This window comes from Macaca nemestrina, chromosome 18 (assembly GCF_043159975.1).
Source record: "Macaca nemestrina isolate mMacNem1 chromosome 18, mMacNem.hap1, whole genome shotgun sequence".
Lineage (NCBI taxonomy): Eukaryota > Metazoa > Chordata > Mammalia > Primates > Cercopithecidae > Macaca > Macaca nemestrina.
The window spans coordinates 10060665-10088389 of NC_092142.1; positions in this window are offsets into that span (position 1 = coordinate 10060665).

A 27725-nucleotide genomic window follows, 5' to 3' on the forward strand; every position below is an offset into this window, starting at 1 on the left:
CCAGCTACTTGGGAGACTGAGGCAGAAGAATCACTTGAACCCAGGAGGTAGAGGTTGCAGTGAGCCAAGTTTGCACCACTGCACCCCAGCCTGGGCAACAAGAGCAAAACTCCATCTAAAAAAAAAAAAAAAAAAAAAAAGGAAAAGAAATGTAACCCAAAGGTTGTCATTTCTTATAGCTGGAACACAGCAGGGGAGTGAGTGTATTAATTTGCTAAGGCTTCCATAACAAAGTACTACAGACTGGGTGGCTTAACCAACAGAAATTTACTTCCTCACAGCTCTGAGGCTAGAAGTCTGAGATCAAGGTGTCGGCAGGGTTAGTTTTGTTGTTGCTGTTGTTGTTGTTTTCCAAGTCTCTCTCACTTGGGCTTGTAGATGACCATCTTTTTCCTTGTATCTTCCGCATGGTCTTCCCTTTGTGCATGTCATTGTCCTAATCTCCTCTTCTTATAAAAACACCAGTCATATTGAATGAGGGTACACCCTAATGATCTCACTTTAATTTAATCTCCTCTTTTTTTTATTATTATACTTTAAGTTTTAGGGTACATGTGCATAATGTGCAGGTTTGTTACATATGTATACTTGTGCCATGTTGGTGTGCTGCACCCATCACCTCGTCAGCACCCATCAACTCGTCATTTACATCAGGTATAACTCCCAAAGCAATCCCTCCCCCCTCCTCCCTCCCCGTGATACGCCCCGGTGTTTAATCTCCTCTTTAAAGACTTTATTTCCAAGTACAGTTACATCTGAAGTGCTGGGGGTTAGGACTTCAGGATATGAATCTGGGGAGGAGGACAAATGAGTACCCAAAATTCTGACTTGCAAGTATTAGGCCACTCTCGCACTGCTATCAAGAAATACCTAAGACTGGGTAACTTATAAAGAAAAGAGGTTTAATTGGCTCATGGTTATGCAGCCTATACAAGAAGCATAGTGGCTTTGCTTCTGGGAAGGCCTCACCAGGAAGCTTCCAATCATGGTGGAAGGCAAAGGGGGCACAAGCTTCTTACATAGCAGGAGGAGGAGCAAGGGAGAGAGAAAGGGGAGGGGTGCAACACACTCTTAAATAACCAGATCTCATGAGAACTCACTATCTCCAGGACAGTACCAAGGAGATGGTGCTAAACCATTCATGTGAAATCCACACTCCCACAATCCAATCACCTCCTACCGGGCCCCACATTCAACACTGGGGATTACAATTCGACATGAGATTTGGTGGCGACACAGATTTAAACCATATTCGTCCTCATCTCTCAAATAGGGAAGATGATACCTACCTCAGTGCAGGGAAAGCCCTTAGTACAGAGTAAGGGTTTGATTAATAAAAATATTCTTTCTAGTACCAGCTCAATGGCCTGCCATTAATCCAGTTTCTGTTCTGGAGGCTGGTGAGGGGAGGAGAGATGACGCCCTCAGCCACCGGTCTGGTCTGGAATCTCTCAGCTCAGAGCATGGTCCCCAACCCACCAGCATCACTTGTGAGCTTTTGGGAAATGCCGAATCTCGGACCCCATGCCAGATCTACACTGAGTCAGAAGCTCAGGTCCTTAGGTGATTCACACACAGGTTAAAACTGAGAATCAGGCCAGGCACAGTGGCTCACACCTGTAATCCCAGCACTTTGGGAAGCCAAAGTGGGTGGATCATGAGGTCACCCACTGGCCAACATGGCAAAACCCCATCTCTACTAAAAATACTAAAATTAGCCAGGTGTGGTGGCGCGTGCCTGTAATCCCAGCTACTTGGGAGGCTGAGGCAGGAGAATCGCTTGAATCCGGGAGGCACAGGTTGCAGTAAGCTGAGATCACACCACTGCAATCCAGCCTGGGTGACAGAGCAAGACGCTGCCTCAAAAAAAATAAAAATGAAAATAAAAATAAAATTGACAAGCACCAGTATAAACATGGAGTGACTCAGTTGTCCCCTTCTGCCACCTGCCTCTCCAGCGCAGACAGCATCTCTAGAACTAAATAATCTGCCCTGCCCCTTTTATCATGCTTCTCAAGTCTGTATAGTCCTTCCCAATGTCATTGTCACCAGCAGACAAGAGGGGGAAACATTTTCTCAGAAAGCTAAGTTTCAGTCTTGACATTTAACCTCTGTAGTTTGTAACCTGTCAGTCAAGAGAATAGCGAAGGTCATTTACCTGATCTTCAAGCAGTTCAGGCTTCCCTGACTGCTCTTAAGAAGCTCATCAGGTCCAGCTCTGAATCTATGCAGCAGAGAAGCAAAACCATTGTGATGGGTCATTAACAAGCGTCATGCAGACAGTGTGGGTGGGAAATCATAGTCCAGAATGTCAAATGGCTCTTAGACCTACCAGGAGAGATGCTCGATTAATTCTGTCCTTTAACACCTCCCTGAAAAGTTCTGCACCTAAGAGCAACTCCCTTTATCGGCTCTTGGAGCTCACCTCTTTGTTACTGGCTTTAACCTCAGCCCCCTAAAATCCGATGCCACTCCATCCAAACAAACCAAGAACATCCCACTGTGGGTCCCATGTTTTCAGCTGTGTTCATGCATTTGGAAGCGGAAGAGCTTCTAGCCCGAGTAAAAAGAGTGCATCATTTTACACCATGGCTTCCATCCCACTATTCAACAGGGCTGCTCAGCTTTCTCAAGCATAGCTAATACCACAAAGCCCATTAGTATCTCAGCCTGCTACCTTCTTCTTCCCAGACTGCGGTCTGCAATCCTGACCCAGCCTCGGGGACAGCAGCCACACATGGAGCCCTTAGGGGACAGTAACACCATTTCGTGTTCCTGTCCACGGGATTCTTATCAGTCTGGATGAATGGCTGAACAATTTTCTAGGCTCTTTGGTCTACTGCTCAGACACCTGGGAGTCCCATCCCCATGTCCTTTGCAATGCCTGATTTCTGGTAATTTATAACACATTCACTGTTAAATATCCATCACAGAATGTCAGCTAGGCCTGTGCCCAGGATCTACGTAACAGTGTTTCATTCTGTCCACCTCTTTAGGCACAGAAATAGCCCCACTGACCCAGAAGAAGCAGTCCTATGGTTTGCATCTGGTTCTTGGGAGATGCTGGTATCAGAGAATGATGCTCCAAATAGCCATCATGGACTAGTTATATATCACAATTTATTTTATTTTATTTTTTCTGAGACGGAGTCCTGCTCTGTCACCCAGGCTGGAGTGCAGTGGTGCGATCTCGGCTCACTGCAACCTCCACCTCCCAGATTCAAGTGATTCTCCTGCATCAGCCTCCTGCGCAGTAGGGATTACAGGCACATGCCACCATGCCCAGCAAATTTTTGCATGTTTAGTAGAGATGGCATTTCACCATGTTGGCCAGGCTGGTCTTGAACTCTTGGCCTCAAGTGATCTGTCTGCCTTAGCCTCCCAAAGTGCTGAGATTACAGGCGTGAGCCACTATACTCAGCCTCATGTATCACAAATTTTGATATGATGCATTTTCATTTTATTCAGTGTAATGTTTTAAAATGCTCCTTGACACTTTCTATTTGAACTTTGAATTACTTAGAAAGGGGTTGCTTACTTTTCAATTGTTTGGAGATTTTCCTGTTAATGATTTCTAGTTTAACTTCATTGTGATTGAAAAACGCAACTGTAACAATTAATTCTTGCTCAGTTACTGGAGGGGTTATTTTAAAGCCCAAGACATGGTCTTCTTAGAATATGTTCCATAGCACTGGGGAAAAATGTGTATTCTGTTGCTGGTGGTGGAACGTTCTATTAATGGTGATTAGATCTGATTGGTTGCTGGTGTTGTATTCCTCTGTATCTTTGCACAGCTTCTTTCTACTTGCTCTGTCAATTGTTGAGAGGGGGTGTTGAAGTCTCCAAGTGTAGTTGTGCATTTGTCTACTTCTTTCATTTCCAACAGTTTCTGCTTTATATATTTTGCAGGTTTATTTTTTGGTGCATTTACATTTAGAATTACTATGTCTTCTTATTTAGTTGACACTTTCATTTTTGTATAATGTTTATCTCTGTTTCTATTTTTTTCCTATAAAGTCTGATTTATTGCATATGAATATTGCCATTCCTCCTTTTTACTTTTACTAATGTTTATATCGTATATATTTTCCAAACTTTTTTTTTAGACAGGGTCTCACTCTGCTGCCCAAGCAATGGTGTGATCATAGCTCACTATAACCTTGAACCCCTAGGTTCAAACAATCCTCCCACCTGGTAGTTGGGACTGCAGGTGTATACCACTGTGCTTTGTTAATTTTTTAATTTTTATTTGTGTAGAGGTGGGTGTCTCTCCATGTTGCCCAGGCTGGTCTTGAACTCCTGGCCTCAAGCAATCCTCCTGCCTTGGCCTCCCAAGGCACTAGAATTACAGGCATGAACCACTACTCCCAGACAAAACTTTTACTTTCAATCCATCTATATTGATATATTCAAAATGTGTTTCTTGTAGATAGGATATATTTGGGTTATGTTTATAATCCACTCTGGAAATATGTTTTTAAATCGATATATTTACACCATTTACACTTAGTGTAACTATTGATATGTTAGGGCTTAGGCTTGTGTGGTTTTTTTTTAAACTTGTTCTCTCTGCTTTGTCATTTCTATGTTTTATTTTTATTGCCCTTCTCTGGGTTAGTTCAACATTTATAATTCCATTTTAATTTATCCATAGAAATTTTGAGTGCCAAAATGCTCCTTTACTTATGATGGAGTTAAGTCATGATAAACATAAGTTGAAAATATTGTAAACCGACAATGCATTTAATACACTCAACCTACCAAACATCGTAGCTTAGCCTAGCTTACCTTATATGTGCTCAGAATACTTACGTTAGTCTCAAATTGGGCAAAATCACCTAACACAAACCCTTTTGTATGCTAAAGCTTTGAATACCTCATGTAATTTATTGAATACAGTACTGAAAGTAAAAAACAGAATGGTTCTATTTACAGCATTGTATTCCATTGTATGGGTATACTACATTCAGTTTATCAATTCATCCATCAATGTATGTTCAGCTTACTTCCACTCTTGTCAATTATGAACAATGCTACTGTGAACATTCATGTACAAGCTTTTTTTGTGTGGATATATATTTTCATTGTTCTTTGGTAAATACTTAGCAGTAGAATTGCTGGGTCATGTGGCATCTCTAGGTTTCACATTTTGAGGAATCACCAAACTATTTTCCAAAGCAGTTGCACCATTTTATAATACTATCAGTGACATGTGAGGGTTTTATCGTTTTTTTAACATCTCCAAAATTGAGTTGTCTTTGATGTACTTTGCAATTACAAATGGCTATGTTTCTTTTACTTTTTTGTGACACATAAAAATGGTGGATTTTACAGTCCATGGCATCTTGAATTTAATTATATGTGGTTATTGTTTACCATCATATAAATACTCTCAGTCTTGACAGTAACTTAAAAGCACAGATGACAGAAATTAAGAAGTAGAAGAGGAAGGGGTGGGGTCAAAGGATTGAGTTCATATCTTGTGTCTAGCTGAAAGGACAGGAAAAGAAGATATTTAAGAAACATTTACAGCAGAGGAATTTACAAATGTGATGCATCTGAGAGGAGGAGAGAGGCTAGGTAGTTTAAGTGAAGTAATTATTCATCTACCATAGAAAGAAATCAATAGGTAATGTACAAAACTCATCTGCTCTTACAAAGAGCAGAATACCTACATTATTTAGAAATATGGAATTAACTATTAGAAGAAACAATGAAAGAAGATAAGGTCATTTTTGAAGTTGTGTGTTCTAGGAAATGAAAAAGATGTCGAGGTGGTGACGTGCAGGGCACTAGCCATTTATGAGCCCTTTTGTTCTGTGTGGTGTTTAACCATGTATAGGGCTTTGATAAAAATTTGTAAAAGACATACAAAAGTAACATTTAAAGTACATGCTTTATGAAACTAAACTCTTGTGGTGAATGCTTTGAGTGAGATAAGAATATAGGATACAGACTCTGAATAAGATTAAAAAAAAAAAAGGAGATAATGCCGGACAATGAGTTGATAAAAATTTTCTGCTTCTCAGATGCTATTTATTCAACATGAGGTTCGCTTTATGCATTACTTATGCCATTTCTCTAAAATTCAAAGATAGCAGAAGCTCAAGAGGAAAAAAGGAGAGAAAAAGCTTATTTTTAGTTTTATGACATATAAGTGGCTGTAAGTTTTAAGATGAAGGGAAGTTAATATTGGGATTCTGATTCCATTTCCAATACTTTGCAGGGTATGACAGAACTAAGCTATTTAATCTCCTGGTGACTCAGTTTTCTCAACCCTAAAATGGGAATAATACTTTTTTATCCCACAAGACTGTCATAAAAATTAGACAAAATCAGAATATAAAGATTCTTTGAAACATATAAAATGTAGGTAAATGTTTTCTACTAAGGCTTTTTGCACATTAGCAAAACAGGAGTTTGAAATTATAACATAGGACTCCTCACATTATCCCACCAATAATGAATATTTGACAACAACATTTAAGATATGAAATTTTCAGTTTTATGTTCTACTCATCTTTCAAAATATTAAATATTAAGATTCAAAACATTCATAAATCTTCCTTGTAGGAATCATGATGTCAAATGTCTATCTGTTACCTATCAGATATAAAATGTGAATCTAAGGTCTTGTGCAATCTTTCACGGACCAGAAAACATCATTTCTGCATGTGTGATATATTTTAAGGTGGTAAATGACCTAAGGGCTTCTATTGATGTATGGATTTTAGAATTCCCATCTGGTTCTTTCATTTCAATCCAAATAGACATGAAACATCACAAGCAATTCACAATTATCCACAGTAAGCCTGAAAGTACATACTAGATTATGATTATTTATTTGCCTTTTAGAAACATTTTTCATATATTAGAACAGAGTAAGTCCTCTCTCCATCCCTTTCAGGAAGATTAAGAATAAATGTTTGTTGATATGTGGAGTGTTTACAATGAGCCTTGGCATTCGGCTAAATGCTGGGCATACATTCTATGATCTACCTCTTGTACAAATTTAAGGGATGGTGCTATCGTCATCCCCATCTTACAGATGAGGAAGCAGGCTTACAGAGATTGGCCAATATTATCCTAAGCGAATTAATGCAGGAACAGAAAGCCAAATTTATTGCACTTTCACTTAGAAGTGGGAGCCAAATACTGGGTACTCATGGACATAAAGATGGCAACACAGACACTGGGGACTACTAGAACAGGGAGGGAGGGAGGGGAGCGAGGGTTGAAAAATGAACTGTTGGATACAATGCTCAGTACCTGGGTGACATGATCATTTATACCCCAAACCTCAGCATTACGCAATATATCCAGGTAACAAACCTGCACATATACCCTCTGAATCTAAGTTTTATTTATTTATGTATGTTTGAGACGGAGTTTCGCTCTTGTCGCCCAGGCTGGAGTGCAATGGCACGATCTCGGCTCACTGCAACCTCCGCCTCCCAGGTTCAAGTGATGACTCTTCTGCCTCAGCCTCCTGAGTAGCTGGGATTACAGGTGCCCCTACCATGGCCAGCTAATTTTTATATTTGTAGTAGAGACGGGGTTTTGCCATGTTGCCCAGGCTGGTCTTGAACTCCTGACCTCAGGCAATCCACCTGCCTCGGCCTCCCAAAGTGCTGGGATTACAGGCGTGAGTCACCGTGCCTGCCTGTATTATTTATTTTTAAATTTCTTTTGAGACAGGGTCTCACTCTGTCATCCAGGCTGAGTACAATGGTGCCATCACAGGTCACTGCAGCCTTGACCTCCAAGGCTCGAGCAATCCTCCCACCTCAGCCTCCCAAGCAGTTGGGACTACAGGAGCGTACAACCACGCCTGGCTAATTTTTTTTTTTTAAGTTGGTTTTTGTTGTTGTTGTTCTTGATTTTTTAGTAGAGACAGGGTATTGCTATGTTTCCCCAGCTGGTCTTGAACCTCTGGCTCAAGCAATCCTCCTGCTCGGCCTCCCAAAGTGCTGGGATTGCAAGCATGGGCTACTGCACCTGGCTCTGAATGTAAAAAAAATTGAAAAAAAAAACGAAAAGAGAGAGATTGGCCAAATTACTCAGAGGCACTGAGCTACAAAGGGGAAAAAAAATGAACTCAAATCGTGCATTGAAAGTCTCAGCTCTTAATCACGATGTTATACACTTCTGTTGTACCTATGAGGAACTAATACAGAAGATACAAAGGAAGGAGGCCTATAATCACCAGAACTTATCTGTCAGGCATCTCCATAGGCATTCTATTTAATCTTTGCAGCAATCCTATGGGACTGATTTTATTTTCAATATTATTCTTTCCTTCTTACCAATGAGAAAATAAAGAAGCACAGAGGTCAGGAGCAGAGGAGGGTGGTAAAACAGAGGTAGTGTCAGAACTGATGGCCACACAGCATGTAGGAGTGCAGAGGAAAGATGGGGAACAGTCTGTTGCTGGGAAGAAGCTGAAGGGGTGTGGAGAATCCCGGGTCAATGATCCACTTTCTTATGATGTGCTGTGGCTTGAATGTATCATGAGCCAACTTAATTGTAGTGAAACCTAGAGCTGCCCCTGGGCTACTAAGCTACAAGAAAGTAAACCTAATGCCAGTTACCTCTTTATCATCATCTGGGAAGCTGGTAGTGAAACCAGAGTCCAGGATACCAGAGCCAAGAGGCGGAAAGTGAATAATTCCTACTGATACCATTTCAGCACCTGGATCTAGCTATACCTGAGGCCATCATTGGACTTTGTTATATTGGCCAGTATCATTCTCTGTTGTGCATAAAGCTGTTAGAGATACATTTCCATAAGTCTCAGTACCAAGATTCCTGAAAACAGATACCAATAGCTTTTTATAGCACAAATATTCAACTTTTCTATCCACAGGACCACAATATATCTGGAAAGCAAGGTTGACATGAGAGATTTTCCCCAGATGACACAGCTAGTGAACACTGAGGCTGAGATTAAAGACTTCAAATTAAAATCCTGACCTCCCCATTCCTGGTTAGGACAAAACAAGTTGAAATTTTATGTAATTGTTCAGCACACTGAGTTTTATAAAATTCTATTTTAGATAATACTTCAGACCATGTTTCATAACCACAGCTTCACAAGAAACTGAAGGATAGTTTCTATTTGTGGTACCTGTTGAAATACTTTTGGGGAATAAAAGGATGAGAAAAAGAATTAAAAAGGAAACAAGCATTTATTGAATACTCCTTATTGTCTAGCACTGTGAAGGCATTTTGGCATGGATTATCTCATTTATTCCTCAAAATAAGTCTTAGAAGTGATTATCCTCATTTCCACTGTGTGGATAAAAAAAAACTGAGTCCAAACTCAGCCATCTGCCTTCATCTCCCATACTTTTAACAGTGGCAGTATTGGGTCTTTCTATACACAGTCAACGAGGAGAGAGGGTCTCTGTCCTCAAGGGGCTTACGCTTCTTCTGTGGGATTTGTAGCAGGAAGAGCATCTATCCTTGAGATGAAGCCCAGCACCTTCACCTCTGAGCTGTGACCTTGGACAAGTTGCTTTATTTCTCTGAACCCCATTTCCTATCTGTAAATTCAGGATAATACAACGTGACCTGCTGGAATGTCGTGAGAATTGTTAACTAAATATGCATGTGAAACAGAAGACACTAGAGGCTGGAAAGGGTGGGTGGAAACGAGGGAAGGATGAGAAGAGATTTGCAAAAGGATACAAAATTGCAGCTAGATAGGAAGAATAAGTTCTAGTGTTCTGTAGCACTGTAGGATAACTATAGTTGACAATAATATATTGTTTCAAATAGCTAGAAGGAGGGTACTGAATGTCCCCAACACAAAGAAATGATAAATGTTGGGAGCTGATGGAAATGCTAATTACATTGACCTGGTCACTATACATTATATGTATCAAAACATCATCATGTACCCCTTGAATATGTACAATTATTTGTCAGTTAAAAAACTAAATTAAAATAAAAATTTAAAACACATGTATGACATACAGAAGGATTTCAGCACCAAATTTAATGGATGACTTTTTATGTTTTTTTTAATCACCCTCAGAGAGGTATCATCTCTGATTAATCCCTCCCTACTTCTCAGCACACTTCTCTCAGTTCTGAGATGCTGAATTTTTTGACTGTTCTCCTCCAACTCTCTGGCTTCCTCTTTGCCACCTCTGCCCTCTCTCCTCGGCCTCTCTGAGGTAGAGGTACCCAGGGCACAGTCCTGGGCTTTCTTATCTCTGAACATTGTTCCAAGGTGGTCTTATTTATATGTGTGGTTTCAAATATCATCTACTCACTGAAGGCACCCAAATCTATGTTCCTTGCACTCACCAGTCCCCTGACTGCCAGAATCATAACTCTGCCTGCCTACCCAACATCGCCAATAGGGAGTCTAGACGGCATCTCAAATCTACCATGCTCCGAAACAACCCCAACTCAGTTTTGTCCTCTCCAGGTCAAAATGGCACCTCCATCCACTCCGTTGCTTTTATTAAAATCTCCCAAATCCATTCTTAATATCTTTATATCCTTCAAGCCTGTATGCCCTTCATCCAGTTTCTAAAGGAACCATCTTGGTTCCTTTCCCTAAACCATTACAATTGTGCACTTTTCTCCATAAAAGTTGGTGTCATCCTAGGCCAACCCGCCATCATCCATTATCACCTGGATGACCTTAAGAGCCTCCCGATTGGTCTCCTTGCTTCTCGTCTTGTTGCTCAATAATCCATTCTTGACACAGCAGAGAGAATAACTTCTAAAAACACAACTCAGATCATGCTGCCCCATGCTTAGCATCTTTTAACAGTGCACATTACACACAATGTAAGCCCGAATTTCTTAGCATGACCTACAAAGCCATACATTCCTCTCTACCCACGCTGTAACCACACTGGCTTTCCTTCTATTTCATAACTCACTGAGCACACTCCCTTCTTATGGCTTCTAATGATTAATCTTATTAATCCTTTCTTCTTTTTAGGATATTCCTCATGGCTAGTCCCTTCTTTTTATTCTGATCTTGGCTCAAATTTTACCTCCCCAGGTAAAATTTTACCTACTGGTAAAAGAAAGAAAACTGGTAACTAAAGAAAACTTCCATTCAATATCCTTGCTTTATTATCTTCATATCCTTATAGCCTTCTAAAAGCACCTTCGTTATTCATACATTTTCCTCATATTATCTGTGTTCTACTAAAATGTAAGCTCCATGAAGACAGATAACTTGGGGCCGGGCGCGGTGGCTCAAGCCTGTAATCCCAGCACTTTGGGAGGCCGAGACGGGTGGATCACGAGGTCAGGAGATCGAGACCACCCTGGCTAACACGGTGAAACCCCGTCTCTACTAAAAAATACAAAAAACTAGCCGGGCGAGGTGGCGGGCGCCTGTAGTCCCAGCTACCAGGGAGGCTGAGGCAGGAGAATGGTGTGAACCTGGGAGGTGGAGCTTGCAATGAGCTGAGATCTGGCCACTGCACTCCAGCCTGGGTGACAGAGCGAAACTCCGTCTCAAAAAAAAAAAAAAAAAAGACAGAGAACTTAGCTGTCTTGTTATCACTATATCTATAGCACTGAAATATTACCCAGTGCATGTTAATTATTCAATAAATATTTATAAGATTAATTAGGTGCTTAACTAATACATAGAATATACAATTAACTTATATGGCATAGAAGCACATATAATTACTAACAATACCAACAATAATTCATGCTACTTTTTGGGGCTAATCAACAATCCATGAAAAATCCCTCTATTTCAGTGACATCAGAGCAAACAACTTTCTCAGAGTTCATAGAATTGCCCACCTTTCAGTGAACTCAGGAACACTATTTTATTTGAGAGTTACCCAAGGCAATTCTTGACTTGAGCTGATGTCAAATGCTGTAAAAACTCACAGTTGATTCTTAATTGAATTAAATTCATTGCATATTTACTGAACACCTATCGTGTATCGGTTGCAGTGCTAGACCTTGCAGAGAGAGGTTAATAATAAGGGGTATTTGGCGGTGCATTTATATTTTCTTTTACATATGTTTGCAGCAATAATCAAGGCTGAGATTAAGGTGGAATTCAGTCCTGCCTCTTCATGTCTGCTGGAGTGATATGGTAAGGTCCACAGATGCCTTAATTGTAGGTAGAAAGGAGGTCTCTGAGTAGAAAGAAATGTTATGCTCAAATAAGCTGACAAGCTGTACTGCCTTGATACCCTTCCCACATCTTGCTTCTAAAAGTGGGGTCTGCAGACAAGCAGCATTGGCCTCACCTGGTGGTACAGAACCTCAGGTGCTACCCCAGGCCTGATGAATCAGAATACCCATTTAAGGAAAACCCCCAGGTAATCCGTGTTCATATTAAAGTTTGAGTAGTACTTCATTAACAATGTCACATAAATGGGCTCAAGGCATTCTCTTTTCTGGTGCCCCAATCGGGTCTCACTTCCCTACAGACCACTGGGCAAGCAAAGACTGTGGTGGTGTTCTGGGAGCACCACCCAGGTGGGGATCCCTGGTTGGGAGTACACTTGTTCATGGAACATCAGCCCTGAGGATTCCCAGACGTATCTGAACAGCCCTGGGCAGGAGGTGTGAGATGGGACAACAGGCAGTGGTGTCCAACTTATTATGGTAGCTAAGGAGATGCCTAAGGGAACTCTAGTGACCTATGTGAAGTGTCAAGGATAGATTTTGACAGTTCCATTTATTTATTCAATAACAGCTTATGGAACATCTCCTATACACCAATAGAGGGAGGCAGAGAGCATGGTGAATGCAACATTGCGTAAGCAACATTAGTGTTGGGAAAATGATCCCGATTTCAAGGAAGCTGACAGCCAAGCTCTGTAATTTCCTAGCTGGGTAACTTTGGGTAAATTACTCAACATCTTTAGATTTTATTTTCCTTCAGTGCAAAATCAGGGTAACAATAGTTGCTGTCTTTTAGAATGGCTGCATAACTGAATGAAACAATGCATACAAATGGCAAAGCACAGTACCTGAGCCACATTATAAAGGATCAATAAATATTAGCTGCTGCTGTCACCAGCACTACAAACCCTCGATGCTAGATGCTAGGGCAGTGGTTCTTAACCTTGGCTGAGTGAATGTCAAAGTTACCTGGGGAACGCAGTACACTGTTGGTAGGAATGTAAATTAGTGCAGCTGCTATGGAAAATAGTGTGGAGGATCCTCAGAAAACTAGAAACAGATCTATCACTTGATCCAGGAATCCCATTGCTGGGTAAATATCCAAAAGGAAGGAAATCAGCATGTCAAAGAGATATCCATACTCCCATGTTTGTTACAGCACTATTCACAGTAACCAGGACATGGAATCAACCTAAGTGTCCATCAATGGATGAATGGATGAAGAAAATATAACATATATATTGAATGGAATATGATTCAGCCATTGAAAGAATGAAACCCTGTCATTTTCAACAATATGGATGAAATCAGAGGTCATTACATTAACAGAAATAAGCCAGGCCCAGAGAGACGAATAGTATATGTTCTCACTTATACATGGGAGCTAAAATGGTGGTCTCATGGAGGTAGAGGGTAGAATTATGGTTACCAAAGATAGGAAGTAAACAAGAAAGGAGGGATGAAGAGAAATTGGTTAATGGGTACAAAGATACAGTTAGATAGAGGACATAAGTTCTGATGTTTGATAGCACAGCAGGATGACTATAGTACATAATTTACTGTATGTTTCAAAATATCTAGAAGATTTGGAATGTTCCCAGCACAAGGAAGTGATAAATGTTTGAGGCGATGGAGTTCCTAATTACCCTGTTTTGATCATAACACATCGCATGCAGGTATCAAAATATCACAAGTACTCCATAAATATATACAACTATTATATATCAATTAAAAGTAGAAAGAAAAGCAATCGAAGTTATTTGGGAGCTTTTAACATTTGCTGATTCTTAGCCACATCCCAGGCCAACTAAATCATAATCTTTGGGGATAGAAGCCAGGCATCAGTATTTTTTAAAGCTCCTCAGTTGATTCTGTAATCAAGTTCAAGTCCAGCTGCTCACTGCTCAAATGCCAAAATGTAAGAAGTGAGGTGCAGTGAAAGGAAAGAAGCTTTATTCAAGCACCAGCACTTGGGAGATGCTTGGACTCAAGCGCCAAATAAACCATCTCAATATTTTAGGCAAGGGAGCAGATTTAAGAAGGGAAACTTGACATGGAAAGCACGCAGGTGTGGTGCAGAGTCCGTGTGCCTTGTTCCAAAGGCCATCTTGCATTACTGTCCACCTGGAGTGAGGCCTGGTTCCATCTTGACAATGGTTGGGTTGTAATAATAGCTTAATCACTTTGAGGTAATCTCTAGATGGGGAGAATTCCACAGCTGGGTCTTCCCGTCTGGTTTAAGATTAGCCCCTGGAATTTCTAAGCAAGCACATCATTAGATAAGCATGCACTGTGAAAGAGAGTGCCTGGTGGGAAAAGACAGAAAGAGTTTCAAAATATTTCAAGGCTCAGGCAAGAAGAGAGAGAAAAAATGTTCTTTACAATGCATTCTAAAGCCATGCCCCTCAGATACAATTCCAAGGTGTAGCCAAGGTATGTCTTGTACCATGGAATCTAAGATGATTTTAGGGAAGTTCGCCTTCTCTCTGGGGCGCTCACAGTCTTCCAGAGATCAATATGCAAAGAGATAATGATAATTCTATGTTCCAAATATGTGCAAGGAGATATGAAAAAAGGACAGCAGGACTGCTCAGTCTAAAAGCCATGTGAAGTAGCAGGAAAAAAGTACCTCATACTATTTTTCTTGTTTTCTATATAAAAGAAAGTGACTGCCCATGCATGACACATAGTCTGGGGGGGGGGGAAATGGTGATTACAGCAAAATGTAAGTAGGTCATTGCAACCCAGACTGACCCCAGACACTAGCAGTTCTAAAGAGGTCGTGGATGTTCATTAACCTCTGGGTATCTCAGCTTACTCCTTTGTGAGATAAGTGGGTGATGGTGATGCTCTCTAAGGACCCACCAGAGGGTGAAAAGAAGAGTCACCATTACCCGCCCCAAAGAGGTGTTAAAAGATTCAGTTAGATGCAGAAACCTGGAGATGCTCTGCAGTCCAGGAAAGGTACGTGAGATAGGTATGACCCCTTGCCCGTCAGCAGTGCAGCACACCAGCAATCCATGATTCCTCTAAGTGCTTTTGGTCAAAGAGTCTTCATAAGTCAATCCCCCAATTCAGAGTTCACACCAAGAACAAAGAAACCTGAAAAAACTGGTTTGACAGCCGGGTGTAGTGGCTCACACCTGTAATCCCAGCACTTTGGGAGGCTGAAGCAGGTGGATCACAAGGTCTGGAGATCGAGAACATCCCGGCCAACATGGTGAAACCCCGTCTCTACTAAAAACAGAGGTGCATGCCTGTAGTCCCAGCTACTCAGGAGACTGAGGCAGGAGAATCTCTTGAACCTGGGAGGCACAGGTTGCAGTGAGCTGAGATTCTGCCACTGTACTCCAGCCTGGCGACAGAGCGAGACTCCGTCTCAAACAAACAGACAAACAAACAAAAAACTGGTTTGACTGGTTGAACTGTGTCCATTCCAAAAGATACGTCCCAGTTCTAAACCTCCGTACCTGTGAATGAGACCTTCTTTGGAAATATGGTCTTTGTGGATGTAATTAAGTTAAAATGAGATCATACTGGATTAGAATGGGCTCTAAATCCAATGACCTGTGCCCTTATAAGGAGAGAGAGATACAGAGAAAGGGAAGAAGGCATGTGATGACTGATGCAGGAATTGGGGCCATGGAGTTACAAACCCAGGGGCACCCAGTATTGCTGAACCAGACGCCAGAAAGAGGCAAGAAATGATCTTCTCCTAGAGCCTCTAGGGAGAGCGTGGTTCTGCTAATACCTTGATTTCTGGACTTCCAGCCTCTAAAACCGTGAGATAACATGTTTCCATTTTAAATCATTTTGTTTGTGGTAATTTGTTACTGCAGCTCTGGGATACTAATACGACTGGTGATCTGTCCTTTCTCAAATAATAATGGGAGATCACTTAGGGCCATGAACTCTGATTTGAAAGCAGCCAAACAGACAAATCACTATCCACCAGGGATTGAATCTGGGTGCCCTGACTCTCACTAGCCAAAGTCCCAGAGGTCCAAAGCTTCATGAGTGCTTTGTAAAGCGTTCATGGCTTTATTTTGCTCAAGGCAAAGACAAAATCTGACTTAGGTAAACTTTGTTGAAATCCATTGGATTTTAAAATATTTAAGTGAAGATTTCCAATTGTGTTGGATTTATCTGGTCGCATGGGCACCAGTACCAGGACCCTGCCCCACAGACATAATTCTTATTAAAATATACAAGGGGAATGGTCCAGGTCAAAGAACTTTAGATTCTTTTAGCTTCCTGAGAGCTGACCATATTTGGTTTCAAGCCAGAGTCATCCAACATTGCAATATTGTCTTTATGGTTTCTTCCCAATCTTGCCTCCTTCCATAATTATAATGCATTAGGCCATTCTTGCAATGCTATAGATAAATACCTGAGACTGGGTAATTTATAAGAAAAGAGGTTTAATTAGCTCATTGTTCAGGAAGCTTCCAATCACGGTGGAAGGCAAAGGGAGAGCAGATGCTTCACACGGCAAGAGCTTCACATAGCAGGAGCAGGAGCAAGAGAAGAGAGCAAATCGGGGGATGGGGGAATGTGTTACACACTTTTAAATGACCAGAATCTCGTGTGAACTCAGAGTGAGGACTCACTTATCACCAAGGGGATGGCCCAAGCCACTCATGAGGGATCCGCCCTCACTATGCAAACACTTCCCAGCGGGTCCCACCTCCAACCCTGGGGATTACATTTCAACATGAGATTTGGGTGGGGACAAATATTCAAACTATATCATATAATATATACCTCCAGGGGTTCCTCACAAAATAGATCCCAGTTTTCACCTTTCCAGAACCTCCAGACTTCGGGGCATGTAGATTTCCCCACTCACCCCCGTAATTTTCTAAGAGCTGTTGGTCTACCTATGGCTAAAGCACTCATATTGATCTGTTTAGTGATCTTTATGCTGTCTCTTCTCTGTGCCTGGAGTTGGTCTAGATGCTGGGGAGGGAACAGGAAACAGAAAAGACAAGGTCCCTGCCCTCTAGGAACTCAGGTGCAGCATTATTAAAAAAAAAAAAAAAATTCCTACATTATGGAAACTTGAAAGAGCAAAGAGGTGAAATTGAGGCCCCTGTCAAGAGAGCTTTAGCATAGTAGATAAGAGAAGAAGCATAGAAAGTAAAATGTATTTTAAAGCACTTAGCCAGGAAAGCAAAGAGAAAAGATGAATCAATTATGGAAATAAAAGGATTAGTTCAGGAGAAACATAGCGATGCTTGTTGCAACACAAAGATAGAGAGAAAACGGATTTTTTTTTTTGTCCTTTAGCTTAAGTCACTTCATTATGCTTGAATATTAAGCCCCTGACTGGGTAATGGTATCAGCACAACTATAAATGGCTGATTTTCATCCTGAGGAATAGTTTGGAGTGGGCAATAAAGGCCACCCTGCCAGCCATACGATTTTGACATTTTCCCTAACCTCTGCATACCTTGGTTTTCTCATCTTATACGTATTTTTCAAAAGGATAATGACATCTATCACCTATGGCAGCTGGGAAGAATTAAATGAGATAATGCAAACAAAATGCATCTCAAGTAGTTGGCAAACACTGTTAGATATTATTTTCATAAACTATATGTAAAATGTTTACTAACTAGAGTACTCCTATTTGACAGCTTTGTTTACCATGCTTGGATTCACAAGCCCCTAATTTGTTTTCCTTGCAGAAGCCAAACGCTGCCTTTCATTTCTTTTCTCACCCTAAATTTAGAATTTGAGATGGTCAGCTCCTTCTGCAGGGCTAACTGTGGCTCTTCCGTGCTTTGTTTATCCAATGAATATTGATTTAGTGCTTCCTCCTAGTGCAGGGGACATAGCAGTGAACTAAAGAAAGTCTCTGTCCTCTTGCAGCTTACATTCCAGTGACAAAGAAAATGAAATAAGGACAGGTAGTGTCAAATGTTTGAAGGATATACAAAGTCAAATTAATAATAATTGTTGAACATCTATTAGGCATCAGGGCTGTGGAGGGTGGGGTCGCAGCTGCACACACAGAAGTGGCATTGCCAGCTGGACTAATGCTGTAATGTCAAGTAATGAGCAATCTCTGGAAGAGCAAAGCTATCACAGAACTAAGCATGCTGATTAATGCTAGCAAGGATATGCTGACCGATGCTAGTATGAGTGTGCTGATCAATGCTAGTGTAGGTATGCTGATCAATGCTAGTATGGGCGTGCTGATCAAAGCTAATATAAGTATGCTGATCAATGCTATCATGGGCGTGCTGATCAATGTTTGTATGGGTGTTCTTATCAATGCCAGTATAAGCCTGCTGATCAATGCTAGTATGGGCATGATGACCAATACTAGTATGGGCGTGCTGATCAATGCTAGCATGACTGTGCTGATCAATGCTAGTATAAACCTGCTGATGAATGCTAGTATGAGCGTGCTGAACAATGCTAATATGGGCATGCTGGTCAATGCTAGCATAGGCGTGCTGATCAATAAGCAAAGTGAACACATGCTGAAGTTGAGGGCTTTAACAATAACTTTTGTAAATACTACCCCCTAATCCCCAGTTAAGTTTACTACCTTCATCCTAAACCCGAGATGTAAGTTTGCAAGGAGAAGGAGAAGGAGAGGAAGGAAGGAAAAGAGGAGGAAGAGGAGAAGGAGGCCATTGGAATAAATATACAGGAACAAAACTTACTATGATCTTTCTAAAAGGTTAACGTTGGATTTTAATTTCTTCTTTAAGCAGGAAAAAGAAGTAGAGTTTGCCTAAAATAATTTGAGAATATTTCATCTTCATTTAATTAGGAAATTCCTCCAGAACTGTTTTCACCTAAAAGTTTGGTTAAGTATAAATAAAAACAAAAGCATGCAGATTCCAACAGGGAAGAGGAAATCCAAAGCTCGGGCCTGGAGGGAGCTTCTCAATTTTCTTGGAAGACTCCCCAGTGATCACCTCTACCTCCTCCCTTTAGGAAGCTCTGCCCTTACAATAACTGTCCTCTCTTAGCCAGGTGGAGGGACAAAGAGGTTTTAGCAAAACATCACCTCCGAGGGTGGTCAGTCCTGTTGGACATTTTAATCAGCACTTGGGAAAGCACTGCCCTGGTACTGACAGCTGAAGCATCCTTCCTCCCTACCCTCTTTGTACCCCATGGCAACTACAAATTGCTCCTGCCCCGGGGGACAGTGAGCAGTGAAAAGCTTCAAAGTCAGAAAAATGTGGGCGTGGTCACCTCCTCTGTCAATTGCCAGTAGTGTGTCTTCGGGCAGTAAGCTGAACTTCTCTGATGGTGTTTCTCCTTCTACAGTCTGCATATAGGGATTAAACACCAGCATGGATGTCAATCATCTGGCCGATACTAAGTGTTCAATGGATGGTCTCCACGGCCTTTTTTTACTGACCTCAGATAATGAAAGTCCTCTTAGAGCCTGTGGGTCCTGAAAGCGGAGAGGGATTCACAGCTTGGCCAGCGATGGAAAGGTAAGCAGAATGGAAAGATGAGAGATGTATAATCGGGAAATTTCAGTCCTTCTCTGTTTCTCTAGCTTCCTGTGTCCATTCACAAAAGCGATTTTAGCCCCTATTCACTTATTCTCATATGTAAAATGAGGACTTGAACAAGTCTCTTCTTCCCTGAGCCAACCATCTGAAGCTCACTGGTACCATAGGGCTAACCTTGAAGTTCGATTAAAACAGTGACCTTCAAAGCCGTACTTTTCAGGTTGCAGGGAAATTTTTCACATGTATCATTTCATTTGATGATCACATTTTGTTTTCTGAATTTTTATTTTCCAGATGATCCAGAACTGAGATCCAGAGCCACAAAGGGCTTGTGCCAGACCTAAGGGAGATGCAGAGTTGGCCTTAAACCCAATTTTCATGACCAGTGGTGATTGTGATGATGATGATGGTGATTCTGATGATGATGATGATGATGATGATAATGGATTTTTCTTCACAATGTCTAGCAGTATTCCTGGCACATAATATGCATGGACCTTTGCTGGAACTAAATGAGTGAATATCCGTAAAGGGTTCTATGAGGCAAGCTCCAGAGACACAGAAGGCGGCCATACAGCAATAACATGAAACACAGCTTTGAGGTCCTGGGGCCAGGGAAGGGCACAAGGTGTGGCTGAGGGGATGCTCATGTCTGCTTACCTGCTCTTTTCTCGAGGAGGTTTCCGTTTGGAGCAGCCGCCGCATTCCATGGCTTCTTTCTCTGCCTTTTGCTTTGATTAATTGCACCTTTCATGATTCATATCGCCTAATTGCCTTCCAAATGGGTTATTCCTGGGTGGTAACCTTATGAGGGTAGGTTTGTGGGTCTCTGGAGCATCTTAAGTATGATGTTGCAGTCATAACTAAATGAGGTATGATCTCTTGATGGCACAAGACATGCAGGGAGGGTATACCTTGTTCTCTAAAGCAGCGCTATTCCATAGAACTTTCTCTGCTGATAGAACTATGCTGTATCTACACTATCCAATATTGTAGCCACTAGCCACATGTTGCTATTAAACACTTCAAATGTGACTAGTGCGACTTGTAACTGAGTTCTTAATTTTATTGAATTCAAATTAATTTAACTTTATGTGTAAGTAGCCACCTAGGATAGTCTTGTGGCTACCAAATTCGACAGTGCCATCTCTAGAGTAATCAAAAATCTTAGGATTCAGCAGGATGAGGTTTAAATGCCACTACAGTCACTCAGTGCCTGCATAACCTTGGATATGTCAGCTAAGCTCTCTGAGCTTCAGTGTTCTCTTCCATAAAGTAGGTTTAGTAATTTATTTTCCTTCTAGTTGTTGTAACAATTTCATAGCGTACTGTGCGTTTACTGTCTAGAACAGGGTCAGGTGCATAAAATGGAAACCCATTAAGTTGAAAGCTATTAATACTATATGTCTACCTGGAGATCCAAACCACATCTTACAGATAGGAAACTTCACTGGCAACATTTCCTTCTTGTAAGCTTTCATGGGGGAAAATGGGAATCTAGGACCAATTTACCTGAGATTTATGCATCCAGATTTATCTTCATTCCTATTGGTATTATGGAGACAGGCTTACAGGAGAATGTTCACCTACTTAGAATATACATTGTAGAGTGTGTTGAGGTCCAGGAAGCTGCTGTGGCCAGAATGTACCTTGGGGACATTCTGAGGGATCACCAGTTCTGCTCTCATATCCTTGACCAGCCTTTGTGCCAGGTCATGTAGCTCCCTGAATGCTTCTTCTGGGTCTGGAGCTCCATGCTATTCTTCTTCTTGGAATGTTATCCTGCACTCAAAACAGCACCCCTTTGTCTGCCTTACTAATTTGCTCTCCTCTTGGACATTCCTATGGCATCATTCAAACATTGTTCCTCTTGGAGTCTTCGGTTACCTCTTCTCTGTGCCCCTTGAACAAACCTTTGTTGCAGCACCATTGGGAGGTCTGCATGCCCAACTTCCTGTTAAAGGATTGTATCTTTCAATCTCTAGAAATTCTCAGAGCCTAGTACAGAACCTGGTATGTAACAGGATCTATAAATGTTTGACAAGACAATAATAATAACAACAAAGATGAGAATGTGGTGGGATGATAGTGATGATGGTGATAATAATGTTGATGGTAATAATGATGGTGAATGATGGGGACAATAGGGATGATGATGGTGTTGATGTTGATGGTGATGATGATGATGATGATTATAATGACAGTAAACATTGACACAGTGGTTAGCACACACCAGACACTGTTGTAAATGCTCTCTCTCTCTCTCTCTCTCTCTCTCTCTCTATATATATATATATATATATATAATATGTTATATATATTATATGTAATATATATAAAACATTATATTTATTTAATTCTCATAACAAGTCTACAAAGTAGCTATTATTTTGTCCCTTTTTCACAGATAAGTAGAATAAGGCTCAGTGAATTTAAATAATGTTTTAGAAGTAGATTTAAATAATGATCTTAGAAGTAGATTTCTACCTCTTCATCAAAGTGGCCACCTTTCCAAGAGCCCACCCTACAAGGCTGCTGAAGGATCTCTCCCAAGAGACCTGGCTCCCAACATCTTTTTGCATTGACCCCACTATGAGAACAAATGTTGCTCTGAGTCCTATTGATTTGGGAGCTAAATAACCAAACCCCTTGCTTTTCAGCATAAGTTGCCAAGCCTTGGAAACAGCCCATATGGCTCCTGAGGATGGGAGCACATAACCCATCCCTTCCCAATTCCCAGGCACTTCTTACTCGGACAGCTGCAATGGAATGATTTACAGCCACTTGGTGTTTTCCAGCAGGAAGCTAAAAAAGACCACATACTGTGAAATACCAATTGCAGAGCCTCTCACAGAAAGCAGTAGCTGGTGACTTTCTGCGGAACTGCTTCCCTTCATCCCCAGCCCCCCAGCCCCCGACTTTTTAATGAAGGGTTCGGCTGGTCTTATGGCAGTCCTGCCTTAACTTGGCTCTCAGCAGCTGGGGGTAAAGACATTGAAATCAGGGCTGAGTGAGATAAAAGGTATACATTGGTGAGTTTTATGAGTAGTGAAATCTCTCCATGTCTCCACTGAGCTTCAGAGTTTTCTTTTCCTTCACATTCTCCTTTTCATCTATAACAAATTGGCTCATTTAACAAATATTTATTGAGCTCTTTCATGTGCTGAGACATGTGCAAGATGCTGGGGACACTGGGCTGGAAGAATATCCAGCTACTGCCCCAGGAAGCTTCTCAGGCTAGTGGGGTGGTGGGTAAAGGTAAATATTTGCTATGCAGTGTGATAAATGCTATGACAGACTGAGCCTGGGGAACGCTTCAGAAGCACAAAGGAGGAGGATCTCACTCCGTGTGAGGAAATCAGGGAAGGCTTTACAAAGGGGAGGGTGTGATGGGCATTTGGACTGTGCCTCCAGGAATGGCATGAATGAGAAGGCTGGGAGGGAAGCCCAGGAGAGCAAACAGCTTGCCCAAAGGTATGGTGGCATGAGAAGAGGTTGTGATGATTGGTTTCACGTGTTTACTGGTCTAGGTTGTAGTCCACAGCTATTTAATCAAACACAAATCTAGGTGTTGCTGTGAAGGAATCTTATTGATGTAGTTAATATTTATAATCAGTTGATTCTAAGAAAAGATTACGCTTTAGAATATGGGTGGGCCTCCCTCAATCAGGTGAAGAACTTCAGAGCAAAACTCAGATTTCCTGGAGAAGGAGAAATTCTGCTTCAAGTCTGTAGCACAAAAGCCAGCCTGAGTTGTCAGCCTGGTGGTGATAATTAGCTGATCAAGTAACCTACCAGTGTGGGGGCAATAAGGTACCCTTAAAGGAGAAAACAAAACTGCTTTTCTCTCTACTCATACTCAACACACTCCACTTCAATCACTAACATGTGCGGGATTTTTTTTTTTCCTCCGCATAACAAGAAATTTTCCAGCGAACACAAACTTGCCATCCTATAATTCAATTAAATTCAATCCTGATGCCATCTACCTGGATTAGTGTCAGATTCCACAGGTTAGGGGCTCCATTGCACAAGACTACCTCTACTTCACAAGCCAATGGCAGGTCCCACATTGTGACCCCTGCTTCTGATCAACCAGCTATAAATTAGGGTTCCCACAACCCCTTCTCAGTCAGGCTCAGTGGCTCACACCTGTAATCTCAGTAGTTTGGGAGGCCAAGGGCAGGTGGATCCCTTGAGCCCAGAAGTTCGAGACTAGCCTTGGCAACATGGTGAAACCTTGTCCCTACCAAAAGTACAAAAATTAGCCAGTTTCATAACCTGATCTCAACCACTTGCTGGCCTGCACAATCATGTAAGCCGATTCCTTGAAGTAAATCTCTTAGTATGCATATACGTATAGGTATAGCTATCTTCTTGGTTGTGTGTCTTTGGAGACCCCTGACTGTGTGTAGGAAATGTGCGGTGTTTCTGGGTGGCCGGAGGATAGCGAATATGGTTGGGAGTGGAGGAAGATGCAGCTTGTGAAGGAGCAGGAAGATGACAGCTTTTTCCTGAGGATGTTGAGGAGCCATGAAAATGGAGTGTGAGTTTGATTCTGGTGTATGTTTCAGAAAAGTCATTTCATAGCTAAGGACAATGGTCCTGTTACCTTCTCTGTGTGTCCTGTGTTTTCCCTGTCTCATTCCCGTTCTCATGGGATCATCCCAGGGATGCTAAACACAGCCAGGGGTCATGGTCTGTCTACGCACAAGCAGGGGTCATGGTCTGTCTACGCACAAGCAGGGGTCATGGTCTGTCTACACACAAGCAGGGGTCATGGTCTGTCTACGCACAAGCAGGGGTCATGGTCTGTCTACACACAAGCAGAGGTCATGGTCTCTAACAGAAATAATTATGAGCATGAGTTCCCAAATCAGACAGACCCAGGTTTGGATACCAGCTCTGCTGCTTACCTGATGTGCGACTTGGTTGAGGTTCCTAAGTTCTCAGAGTCTTTTCTCAGTCCCTTCATGTGGCAGCTAAGGGGACAACAGTCCTCACCTATAGGGTTGTAGCAAAGATGAAATAAAAGTGCTGTAATCCCAGCACTTTGGGAGGCTGAGGCAGGCAGATCACCTGAGGTCAGGAGTTCAAGACCAGCCTGATCAACGTGGAGAAACCCCGTCTCTACTAAAAATGCAAAAAAAAAAAAAAAAAAATATTAGCCAGGCGTGGTGGTGCATGTCTGTAATCCCAGCTACTTGTGAGGCTGAGGCAGGAGAATCACTTAAACCAGGAGGTCGACATTGCAGTGGGTGGAGATGGTGCCACTGCACTCCAGCCTGGGCAACAAGAGCAAAACTCCGTCTCAGAAAAAAAAAAAAAAAGGCACCTACGTGGTTGGGCTGCGTATGCCCTTAATGCTTCTGCATTCATCTGTTCTCACGCTGCTAATAAAGACATACACCCAAGATGGGGTAATTTATAAAGGAAAGAGGTTTAATGGACTCACAGTTCCACGTGGCTGAAGAGGCCTCCGAATCATGGCGGAAGAGTAAGGGACATCTTACATGACGGGAGGCAAGAGAGAGTTTGTGCAGGGGAAGTCCCTTTATAAAACCGTCAGATCTCATGAGACTTATTCACTATCAGGAGAACAGCACGGAAAAGACCAGCCCCCATGATTCAATTACTTCCCACTGGGTCCCTCCCACGACAGGTGGGAATTATGGGAGCTACGATTCAAGATGAGATTTGGGTGGGGACATAGCCAAACCATAGCAGCTTCTTAATCCTCTCTGTGCTCCATAAGCGGAAACCTCTTCCACTGCATTATTCCTGGATTCCCTGTCCCTCCGGTTCCCAGTTGGGTTGGGTCCATGGGATGCACGGTAGAGAGTAGGAAGTGGGTATTGCTCACCTGCTGGTTTTCTGCACCACCCTGAGCTGCTGTCAGGCAGCTCTCTCCTAAAGCCCCTGTTCCTCTTGAGTTCCCTTCACTCTCGTAGGATGAGTGGTTTCCTGCTCTTGCTAGCCCTGGTAGTACTTCATCACATCCCTTAATCTGACCCACACCTTTGTAAATAGAATCCTTATTCAACTCTCTTCCATTAGCTCTTTGGCGTGTGCCCATCACATACTATGAATTCAATGCATGTTATTTATGGTGAGCTATTATTAGCTCTAATAAAACTGAAATACGAAGGGACCGTATTGACTTGCTTAAGGTCGTACAAACGGTTTTCGCTTAGCAAGAACCCTGTGTACAGCAGCTGTTTTACACACACAATGAACTTCAGCAGTCACTATTATTATCAACTCCATCAGCAGGTGAGAAAACTGACGCACAGAAAGGTGAGACACTTGTCAGCGTTTGCACGGTTTATATAAGGCAGACCCTGGATTCAAACCCAGAACCTTGGGACTTGCACTGTCCCACAGTGATGACCCCTTTTTTTCTGTCCAACCCTAAAATCCCACAGCTGGTGCTCTACCCTGTGTCGCCTATGCTCTTACTTAATGAACCAATACATCTATCTCTGTTTCGAGTCACAGCCGCCCCCGCCTTCCGAGTAGATAAAATCAAACTGGAAGTTTGTCTGCAGAAGCAAAGAGGGATTGGGATGTGGGGTGGGGATGGGCCAATCTCAGCCAAATGTGTAATTTGTTGCCAGAAGCCCCTGGAATCAAATCAGAACTCTGTCTTTAGATCTGCCAGAAAACCACCCCCGCCTGCCCTCAATCATTTTGGATTCTGGGGAGGATTTGTCAGGCAGTGAGAGATGTCGACTCCCCAGGATTGAGGCTCACAGGATAGGCTTGCCTGGGCCCTCTGCTGGCTCCTTGAAAGCCCCAGTTGACAGCCTCAGAAACTCAGTTTCTTTTGCAGAATAGTCTGGGTCAATACGGCGCTGCCATCAATTACAGTGCAAGGCTGGGGAGCTGGCCATCCATCATGTCTTCACAAGCCTGCTCAAATCAAATTGTCTGGACCCTGCAGCCTATTCTTCCAGTTTAGAGCTGAGATCTCACACTCAGAATTAAAAGGCACCTGTTCTATCCTCTAATTTGAAATGTCTGCATCAGAATTGTTGGTATTTGTCGGCTGTAGCCTCATGAGTATTTGATGTCAGGATAATAGGACTCTGAAGTTCAGCAATTCGTTTAGTTTCATTTCAGTTTCTTTTTCTTCCAGTTCTACTCTTCTTTTACTTTCTTCTTCTATCCAGTAAAAAAATTAATTCAATACTATATTTCAAAAAGAATCAGGATGCTACGATCCTGTTTTTGTAATCTTATTTCTATCTGTTGATCCTGCTTCTATTAGGATACAAGCATAAGATGTCTGTCTGGAATGATCTTCATCCAATGCTAGCCATCGTTATTTCTAGATGGTGGAATTTCTAGATGGTGGAATTTGGGGTAAGTTTTTTTTACTCTTTCTTTGCACTTTTCTGAATTATTTAAGTGTTAATTATTTCTTTTGTTTTGCTTTTATTTTTGATTTTTGAGACAGAGTCTTGCTCTGTTGTCCAGGCTAGAGTGCAGTGGTGCCATCATGGTTCACTGCAGCCTCAACCTCCCAGGCTCAAGCAATCCTGCCTCAGCCTCCTGAGTAGCTGGGACCATAGGCATGCATCACATGGCCAGCTAATTTTTTAGAGAGATGGAGTCTCCCTATGTTGCCCAGGCTGGTCTTGAACTCCTGGGCTGAAGAGATCCTCCCACTTTGGCTTCCCAAAGTGCTGGGATTATAGGCATGAGCCACCGTGCCTGAACTTATTTAAATGTTTTATGTCATGCATTTAAGTGATAATCATGTATTGATGTATTGTTTCCACAAAGACAGTCATAATTCTCTTATGAGAGAGAGAGTATTGAACCTCGGAACTAAGAAGAGGACTCTAAAGATTTTCAAATCTACACATCTGTAATACAGAAGAAGAAATGGAGACTCAGAGGGGGCTAGAGATTTACCTAAGGTCACATAGTCATTTGATTGTTGAAGCAAGACTAGAATCAAGATATGAATCTCTGCCTGGGTTTTCCCCCAATATTTACTTGATCATCAAAAATTTAGTGAAAACATCCTTGGAAATGAGTCTAGTGCACTTCCTGCCCTTGAAAGGACAGAGAGTGTAATCAGGCTGACAGAATCATCAGTGAACT